This window comes from Marmota flaviventris, chromosome 1, assembly GCF_047511675.1.
Source record: "Marmota flaviventris isolate mMarFla1 chromosome 1, mMarFla1.hap1, whole genome shotgun sequence".
Lineage (NCBI taxonomy): Eukaryota > Metazoa > Chordata > Mammalia > Rodentia > Sciuridae > Marmota > Marmota flaviventris.
This window is the reverse complement of record NC_092498.1, coordinates 16,518,260-16,527,224: the sequence shown is the minus strand read 5'-3', so window position 1 is coordinate 16,527,224 and position 8,965 is coordinate 16,518,260. Positions and strand designations below refer to the sequence as shown.

The 8,965-nt window shown below is 35.1% G+C and overlaps 1 long non-coding RNA gene across 1 annotated transcript; it reads right to left on the bottom strand.

Annotated features, from left to right (window-relative positions):
* Positions 1 to 811: 811 nt before the first annotated feature.
* On the bottom strand, positions 812 to 7,545 carry LOC139705582 (uncharacterized). The gene is made up of 2 exons (XR_011707472.1): positions 7,064 to 7,545; positions 812 to 2,393 (listed from the first exon to the last, which is right to left on the bottom strand). It is a non-coding gene; the product is annotated as an uncharacterized lncRNA (long non-coding RNA).
* Between the last annotated feature and the right edge of the window lie 1,420 nt (positions 7,546 to 8,965).

Here is an 8,965-nt window from a genome sequence, read left to right as displayed (position 1 = left end):
ATAGACTCTCCTCATTACCTTTCAAAAATGCATTCAAGTTCCCATCCCACTGTAAAAGTAACACAAAATGTTGTATGTAACTTATTGATGACAGGTTACTTTTATCCAATTACAAAATATTAAATTCCTAACTAAATTTGTTCTTTTTATATTAGTCTGAAAGAGACTGCTGCTACAGAAAACTTTAGTTTGGAGAACATCAGCTTGGTAAAATGCTCTTAAATCTTTTATTTTAAAGAATTGTATATTTGGAGGACATGAATGCATCTAATATACAAAGAAACCAGTAACAGCATTACAATTACACTGGTATATTTATATTAACCAAGTTTAAACTTAAGAAAAATTTATAGTTTTCTTAAAAAAAAATAGTGCAGTGTTATAATCTAAATGACAGTTGTTTATTTAACCAGAGTTGGACAAACCTTAATCCTTTAAGATTAGTTCCCATAAATAATGAAAACTAATAGAAGAAATTATCTTGGTGGATAAGAACAGATTATTTTACAAAACCCTTATTACTTCAACACATAGAGAATTAAATTCTGGTTTATATCAGTACATTAATATTTGACCTTAAAAAAAAAAAACCTTAAAAACTTTAAATGACTTTAGCTGATTGTGCTAATTATAGCCAACTTACTCATACATATCTCAAACTTTTGAGATATATGCTCCACAAACTTTGTGTAATATACTTAGACACTCTACAATATGTTTACTTTATCATACAAAAGACTTCCTTATCTGTGAACGTCTAGAGCGTTCGGGTCCCTGGGTAAGGGTCGCGAAATAACCAGGACACAGGGGATGCAGAGCCAAGGCAGCAATCGCAACTGCATGCTGAAGTTTATTTGCAAGTTCCTTTTATACACTTCTTCTAACAAAGCAAGCAATTCTTCAATAACACTTTACCCACATTGTCCAAATATCATGCCTCAGCGGATACACAGAGCTAGATTCAAATTGTTCCTGTTTGTTTGATAAGTACCCTCCTAAAGTTCTTTGTAGACATTATCTAGTCCTCTGAGGATGCATTTGTTTCTTCAGAATGTACTGTTCCCAGGATAAGTATGCAGGAAGCATCTTCCTCTTGGCCAAACCATGCAGAACTTGTGACTTGCGATAAGGGGAAGAGAACTTTTCCTCCTCCTAGCTGAGGTTTGCCTCAGCTGACCTAAATCACAGCCACAGCTCTTGCAAAATGTCAGGCCTGAGGGAGCTAAACTCTGCACACTTAAACCCCAACAATTCCTTCTTTTTTCTTTTGCTTTTCTAAAACAGCTTTCCACAAAGTTAATATAGCGTTTTGAGATGGTCTTATGCACATACAATATATAATTATAAACAGGATAATAACTAAGCATAACACTATTCCCACTCCTCCAGCCATATGGGTAAGACTTTGAGCAATTCCTTTGGGATTTAATCCTTCTAACTGTTTTAAAAACAATTCAGCTATTTGTGCAGCATCATCATGTTGAAACCCTTTTCCAAAAATTTCAAATATATCCTTTTGTAAAGAATCGATCATTAATTGAGCTGTTTCATTACCATCGAGATAATTTTGTATGATACTCCATTCGTGTAAGCTTTGATTATATTTTATATTAGTTATACAGAAAGAAGTTGAATTCCAGTCACATTTTAATCCAATTTCTTGTTCTAAGGTGAGTATCTTTTTTCCTAACCAATTAACTGTCTGTCTTAAAATATCTATTTGAGTTTGAAGTCTAGAATCAATTTGAGTCTGGGATAGCCATAACTCATGCGAATCTTTATGCCATTCCTCAACAAAATGTTTTGTTTGTAAAGAAGTATGTAAAGCTATCCCTGAAACTGTAGCAACTGTAGTCACTGCAATAAGACTTAGAATTACAGCAACAACAACTCCTACAAAACGTTTAGTACGTTTTAACAATTGTCTAAAAAATTCCAGAACTGAAGTATTTGCAGGATCTTGGGACCATGTTCTTTGTAAATTTACAGGAAGCCAAATGTGAGAGCGCTGTTGTAACAGCACAATGGAATAACCAGGAGGAATAGAAACAGATGTATTAATACAGGTATACAATTTACAATTAAAGCATAAAATTCCCTCATCAAAAGTAACATTTCCAATTAAGAACAGGTATGGCATGGGCACACATGTGGTTATATTATATTCTTTAAATACAGTAAAATTATAAGAAGCAGCAGATTGACTAGTCCCAGAGAAAGAGCCATTAGACAAAATTACAGGTTTAGTTGCAGCAGCAATTTTCCATAAATGTGTTTGTAAATGATAAGGGTACTGCATTGAAGCCAAGCGTGGATCAGCAATTCCGCCATCACCCCAGGCCATCAATTTGTTGTTCCGAATGGTTTCATTCCATCTCTCTTTCGGCGGGATTCTGTATGTAAAAGATAAATCACAAGCAGTAATATTCCATTCTGAACAATTTTTTAAGAACATCCCGTAAGGACCCCACATGATAATATTCTGAAATATCTTCCCAAATTTGCCTAAACATTCCTGCCATATGAAAGGGGAGTATCTCAAGTCCTGATAAGTAAAATCGGGGCACTCAGGGAACATAGGGTATTTTTGTTCAGTTATATTATCCCAGGTCATATTGACAGACCATGCAGATAACCGTTGTAAACGTGTTCGAGAACTATTACTCCAATTTCCAACTAGTATCCAATGTTGCCAATCTAATTGTAAGCAAGGAGGAACACCCAAGCATATAGGTTTACTGTTATTATTCTTATAAGTAAAATTAAATGGTGTTCCATCATTAATATTCATATATGTTAAATTGTTCCAAGGGGGAGATAAAAGAGCAGGAGAAGTATATAAGGTAATATCCATGTCACCCCAAGTAACAGGTTCCAGCAAAGGTGGATTGGGAATATAGGCCCAATAGTGAGTATTATTATTTTGTACCTCAGAAGCGGAAGACACTGTCAATAATGCACACATAGCCAGAAATAAATTTTTGAGGGTGCAATTCTTCCCTGTTTGTTGCAGCACCTTCTGCCCTTCCCCACTAAGCTTTTTAATTTGACCCCACGTAGGTAAGGGAGAGAAATTAGGACGTCGACGACGTCGGGCCCCAAGATGAAGACGCGCCATTGCTGCCACCGGAACATCAAGCTCAGGATCTTGATTCCTTGGCTGGGGTAATGGATAGGGTGCCCCCCTTGGTGCCATTCTGATTGTGACGGGTCTGGATCCACCGCCCTGGGAGCCACTGCCGGTGTCCATTTTCTGTTGAAACATAAGCATAGCCCTTTCCTCTACAAAGTAAAATCCCTGGCTGCCATTCAGCATCTGGGGCAATTTTTATCCAAATTGGTTCATGAACTGTTTCTAAGGTTTTTTGCTCAAAATGTCATTCTGCTCTTGTCAATATTTCTCCTTGTGGAAGATTAAGAAAATTTAAAATAAATAAGGCTTGATGTAACAATGCTTTAGGTTGATTTTGTAAATGTCTAAACAAGTGCATATTTAAATCTGTCATTTTCCTCCTTTTTAATTTTTTAATTTGTGTTTTAAGCATAGCATGTACACATTCTACTAAAGCTTGTCCTTGTGGATTATATTCTATTCCAGTTAGATGAACAATATCATATAATTTGCAAAAATCTTTAAAATTTTTACTAGTATAAGCCGGACCATTATCAGTTTTAATCATAGCGGGAATTCCCATAATAGCAAATGTTTCCACTAAGTGTTGAATAACATGACGGGTGGTTTCTCCAATTTGAGCCGTAGCCCACAAAAATTTAGAGTATGTGTCAATAGTAACATGAACACAAGAATAACGTCCAAACAAGGGAACATGTGTAACATCCATTTGCCATAATTCATTAGATTGAATCCTTCTAGGATTTACTCCGGAAGGTACAATCCTAAGATGTAAAGTTCGACAAATTGGGCAATTTTTAATAATTTGTTTTGCTTGTTTATATGGAATCTTATATTTAACGTGTAAATGTCCGGCATTAGAATGAAACAGATTATGTTCTTCTTGAGGAGTTTTGAACATCACTAATTTGTCTACCTGAGCATTACCATATGTCAAAAATCCTAGTAATTTAGAGTGTGATCTAATATGATCTATAAATATGCGAGCATTACGAGCTTGTAAAAGTTTTTGTAAAGTAAGAAAAAGATTTTGTAGAGTAGGTTTATTAGAATAGGCTACTGCAGTAAATATATTTTTAATTACTCCCATCGTGTATGCAGAGTCAGTAAGAATGTTAATGTCTTGATTATCAAAATCATTTAAAACTTGAATGACTGCAAATAATTCATTTTGTTGAACAGATTGATAGTTTGTTATTTGAACCCAATATTGATTCTCTGTCCAATAAGCACTTTTAGTTTTTGATCCATCAGTAAACACAGTAACAACATTGTCTAAAGGATATTCACTAATAATATTATTGATTACAAATTGTTGATGTTTTAACATGTCCCATAATTTGCCCTTGGGGAAATGATAGGAAATACCTCCGGTATATTCAGCCAACGCTATTTGTAGCATTTCAGTCATTTGTACCAAGTAAGTCCATTGATCTTTAGGTAATGGGGTAATTATGTGAGAAATGTCATTGCCCATCAAAGTTATACTTCTCTGTCTTCCTTGTTCAATTAATAATGCGATCTGGTCAGCATATGGCATAATATTTTTGGAGAATCTATGTTTTGTATAAAGAAAAGTGTTAGAGTCAAACATTTAACTCAACAAAAATAAGAAACATTTTTGATTCCTCTGTTAGATGTAGATTGCTTCTCCTTTTGCTAATGAATGTTTTTTAGCTGTAATATCACTGAGCTGAACAAATAAATCACCTTGAGTACATAAGGAAAAATAAACACATGTTAAATGGATAAGCTATATCTTTACTAGATCATCTTTATCTCTAATACTTCAGAAGCTTAGAGATTTAGAGTATTCTTACATTAACTGCAAGAAAAATTAAAGGAGAAATTCCTTTTGAGATCACAACTATGAAGTCATGTGGTTATAAAATTTTGCATTTGTGTGCAAAATATGAATCACATTTACCTTTATTTTCCCTACTTAGTCTTGTCAATCACCTAGTAGGACTTAATAGATACCTTTCAAAGAAACAGAGATTGAGATGTGTTTATATAACTTCAATAACCTCATCACTATAGTAATGAGAGATGTAGTATCCTTTTGCTATAGTTCAAGACAACAGGGAAGGAGAGATCACAAGAAAGAGAAATCAAAATTATTACAACTGAGAAATTACTTCTCATTAAGTTTTACCATGGTGCCACCTTCATTTTTACATAAGTATGGTGGCATAATTCAAGCTCAATAAATCGGAAATCTTAATATTTAAAATTTACCTTGACTTTCATTTATCACCATATTAACAACCAAAAGAATTAGATAAAACACATAGGAAAGGGTAATATTAAATCCACCTTGTTGAGTTGATTTATTGACATATTAACTCATTTTTATATAGAAAAGGGATAGTGTATCTCAGTTTGCTTACAAGCTAGGAGATCACTTAAAATTTTGCATTTCCTAACTGCAAACAGAATATAGCACTTACAACAGGTTATAAATAAACTGGTTTTCAAGCATAGAGCTAGCCCCAACGATAATACACTATTTAAAAAGACCTAAGGTAATGAATTCCATTTCCAATGGAAAAAAAGAACTGTGCAAACAAGCTTAAAACTACTTTTTTTGTGCCAGTGTTATAAAATGTAGCTTTTAATAAAACCTTGATCCAAATGCCATTAACTTCAGAAAAAAATTTGGTGGAGAGAAGAATGTTATCTCATTTAGGAAAAATAACCATTATCTTTTTTCCTAATCTTTAACACACACAATTTAAATATATACAGTTGCTTTAACACTTTACATAATTCCTATGTACTGGACCAATAACAAGGTCTAATTTTGTCCCAAGCTTCTAAAACTATTTCCTTCAATTGGTCATGAATCTCAGGAAGAATATTAATTTGATGTTGAATGTCATCATATATACCAGTGCCAGATAACATAGGGTATCCTATGGCATGAATAACAGGGTTTTGACTGTTACCATTTTCTCTAGCCTTAGTGGTACATCCTTCTAAAAACCACATGTGCCATTGAAGATATTCAGGTTCCTGTAGAAGAGCACGGCTCACAATCTTCCAATCCTCAGGAGCAAAATTATTATAATGAGTAGCAAAAGCATTAAGCAATGCTTTTACATAATGAGATTGAGGTCTGTACATTGTCACTGCCTTTTTTAATCTGCTAATATGATCAATATCAATCCCCTCATACCAAGGTGGATGTGCCATTCCATTAACTGGATCAGGCCTGATTATAGGAAAAGCAAAGAAAGGAGTTTCGTCCTCATCATCAGAAGGTTCTGAGTCCATTTCCTGGACAGCCTTTAAAGAAGCTGCCAAAAAAGGATTGGTGGCCGGAGGGGCAGAGGGCCTGGTTCCCGATAAAGGCTTAGGGTCTATTTTAGCTTCTAATTTATTAAGACGTCCCAGAACCTCCTCCATAACAAGTTTGAATTGCTCCGAAACGGAGAGATCATCAATCATCGTTTTTACTTTCGTTTTCTTTTCTGTAGCAGTACCAATTAAATCAGCAGAATTTTGTGAAGAATTATGAGTCAATTGTTGCGTATCTTTTACTACCTCTTCTTTTTCACTAACATCCAGAGGGAGATCTAAAATAGAGGGAGCTAACTCCTTTTGTAAGTTGCCAATCAACCTTTCTTCCTCCATAGCTTTAAACATTGTATATAAAATAGACCAGATAGACCAAAACCGAATTGGAATTTTTTCACCTTGCCTCATAGCCTTTTCAACATTGTGACGGACCCGTTTCCAATTATCTACATCCATAGATCCTTCCTCCGGGAACCAGGGATTCCATTCCCTGACCACCTTAAGACACATCTCTATATCAGAATGAGAAATACTAATACCATAGACAGCAAGTGAATGCCTAAGAATACGTAAAAAAGGAGAAGATGAAGATTGTCCTATCACCCTGTAATATAAAGAAAAATAACTTACCCTTCCTATCAATCCAGCAGGGTCCCTATTCCGGCGCCAATTGTGAATGTCTAGAGCGTTCAGGTCCCTGGGTAAGGGTCGCGAAATAACCAGGACACAGGGGATGCAGAGCCAAGGCAGCAATCGCAACTGCATGCTGAAGTTTATTTGCAAGTTCCTTTTATACACTTCTTCTAACAAAGCAAGCAATTCTTCAATAACACTTTACCCACATTGTCCAAATATCATGCCTCAGCGGATACACAGAGCTAGATTCAAATTGTTCCTGTTTGTTTGATAAGTACCCTCCTAAAGTTCTTTGTAGACATTATCTAGTCCTCTGAGGATGCATTTGTTTCTTCAGAATGTACTGTTCCCAGGATAAGTATGCAGGAAGCATCTTCCTCTTGGCCAAACCATGCAGAACTTGTGACTTGCGATAAGGGGAAGAGAACTTTTCCTCCTCCTAGCTGAGGTTTGCCTCAGCTGACCTAAATCACAGCCACAGCTTTTGCAAAATGTCAGGCCTGAGGGAGCTAAACTCTGCACACTTAAACCCCAACACTTATCCAGAAAAGTTCTTTTTCTTTCTGGTCTTTCATATTTCCACCTAGAACATTTTCATATTTCTTTCCTAGTTGCTGACACTTTTTTAAAATTTACATCAGAAACAATCTTTATGAAATTTCTGAATTTTTCTTGTTACTCCATTTTACTAAGATGAAATGCTTTATGTTATTTACACAACTGAAACATTTTATACTTTTTTTTATATAGAATTATACCTGTTAGAATTTTAACTCTTAAACCAGGCATGGTGATGCATGTCTGTAATCCCAGTGGTTTGGGAGGCTGAAACAGGAGGATCACGAATTCAAAGCCAGCCTTCGCAACTTAGTGAGGCCCTAATCAATTCAGAGAGACTGTGTCTCAAAATAAAATATTAAAAGGGCTGGGGATGTAGTACCTCTGGGTTTAATCAATCACTGGTACCAAAAAAAGAAAAGAAAAGAAAAAGAAAAATGGGGTTGGGCCTGGGCTCAGTGGCACAGCACTTGCCTGCCATGTGAGGGGCACTGGGCTCAACCCTCAGCACCACATACAAATACATAAATAAATTAATTAAATAAAGGTCTATTGCCAACTAAAAAAAAAATTTTTTAAAGAATTTTAACTCTCTAACTTTTAGTAACTTTACTAAAGAATTTTAACTCTTAATAACTTTATTGAAGATCCAGAAACAAAGCAATCTTAAACTCTTTTTTTTTAAGAGATAGAGAGAGAGAGAATTTTAATATTAATTTTTTAGTTTTCGGCAGACACAACATCTTTGTTTGTATGTGGTGCTGAAGATCGAACCCGGGCCGCATGCATGCCAGGCAAGCGCGCTACCACTTGAGCCACATCCCCAGCCCATTAAACTCTTATTTAACCAATTTAAATTGAACTGTTTCTTAAATTTTTAAGTCACGTGGACTAAAAGTTATTTGGATCCACTTATTAAATTTATGAATTTATGAGTACTCATTTATCTACAAGCCAATTTTGATACTATGTACATGATATATGTCAACACAACTGATAATACAAAAATGTACACAAATATCCATAAAACCAACAAGAAACAAAGATTTTATTGCTTTTCCTTGAATAACTGACCTGTGAACAAACCAGCAAGAAAAACGGAGGACTACAAACTCCAGCTGGACAAAACAAGACTAGTTGGAATAAAACATATTGACTTAGGTGCATAGGACCCAGTGTGAATTCATCACAGAAACCATGAGCTTAAACCAGGCAGAGATTTTGAAGGAAAAAAAAAAAAAATGACATGGCCGTAATTACTCCCAAGGTGCCATGGTTGTTCTTCAGGGTTGTTCCTCCCCAGAAAATAAAATCTGAATATCCTGTGGCATTGCTTTA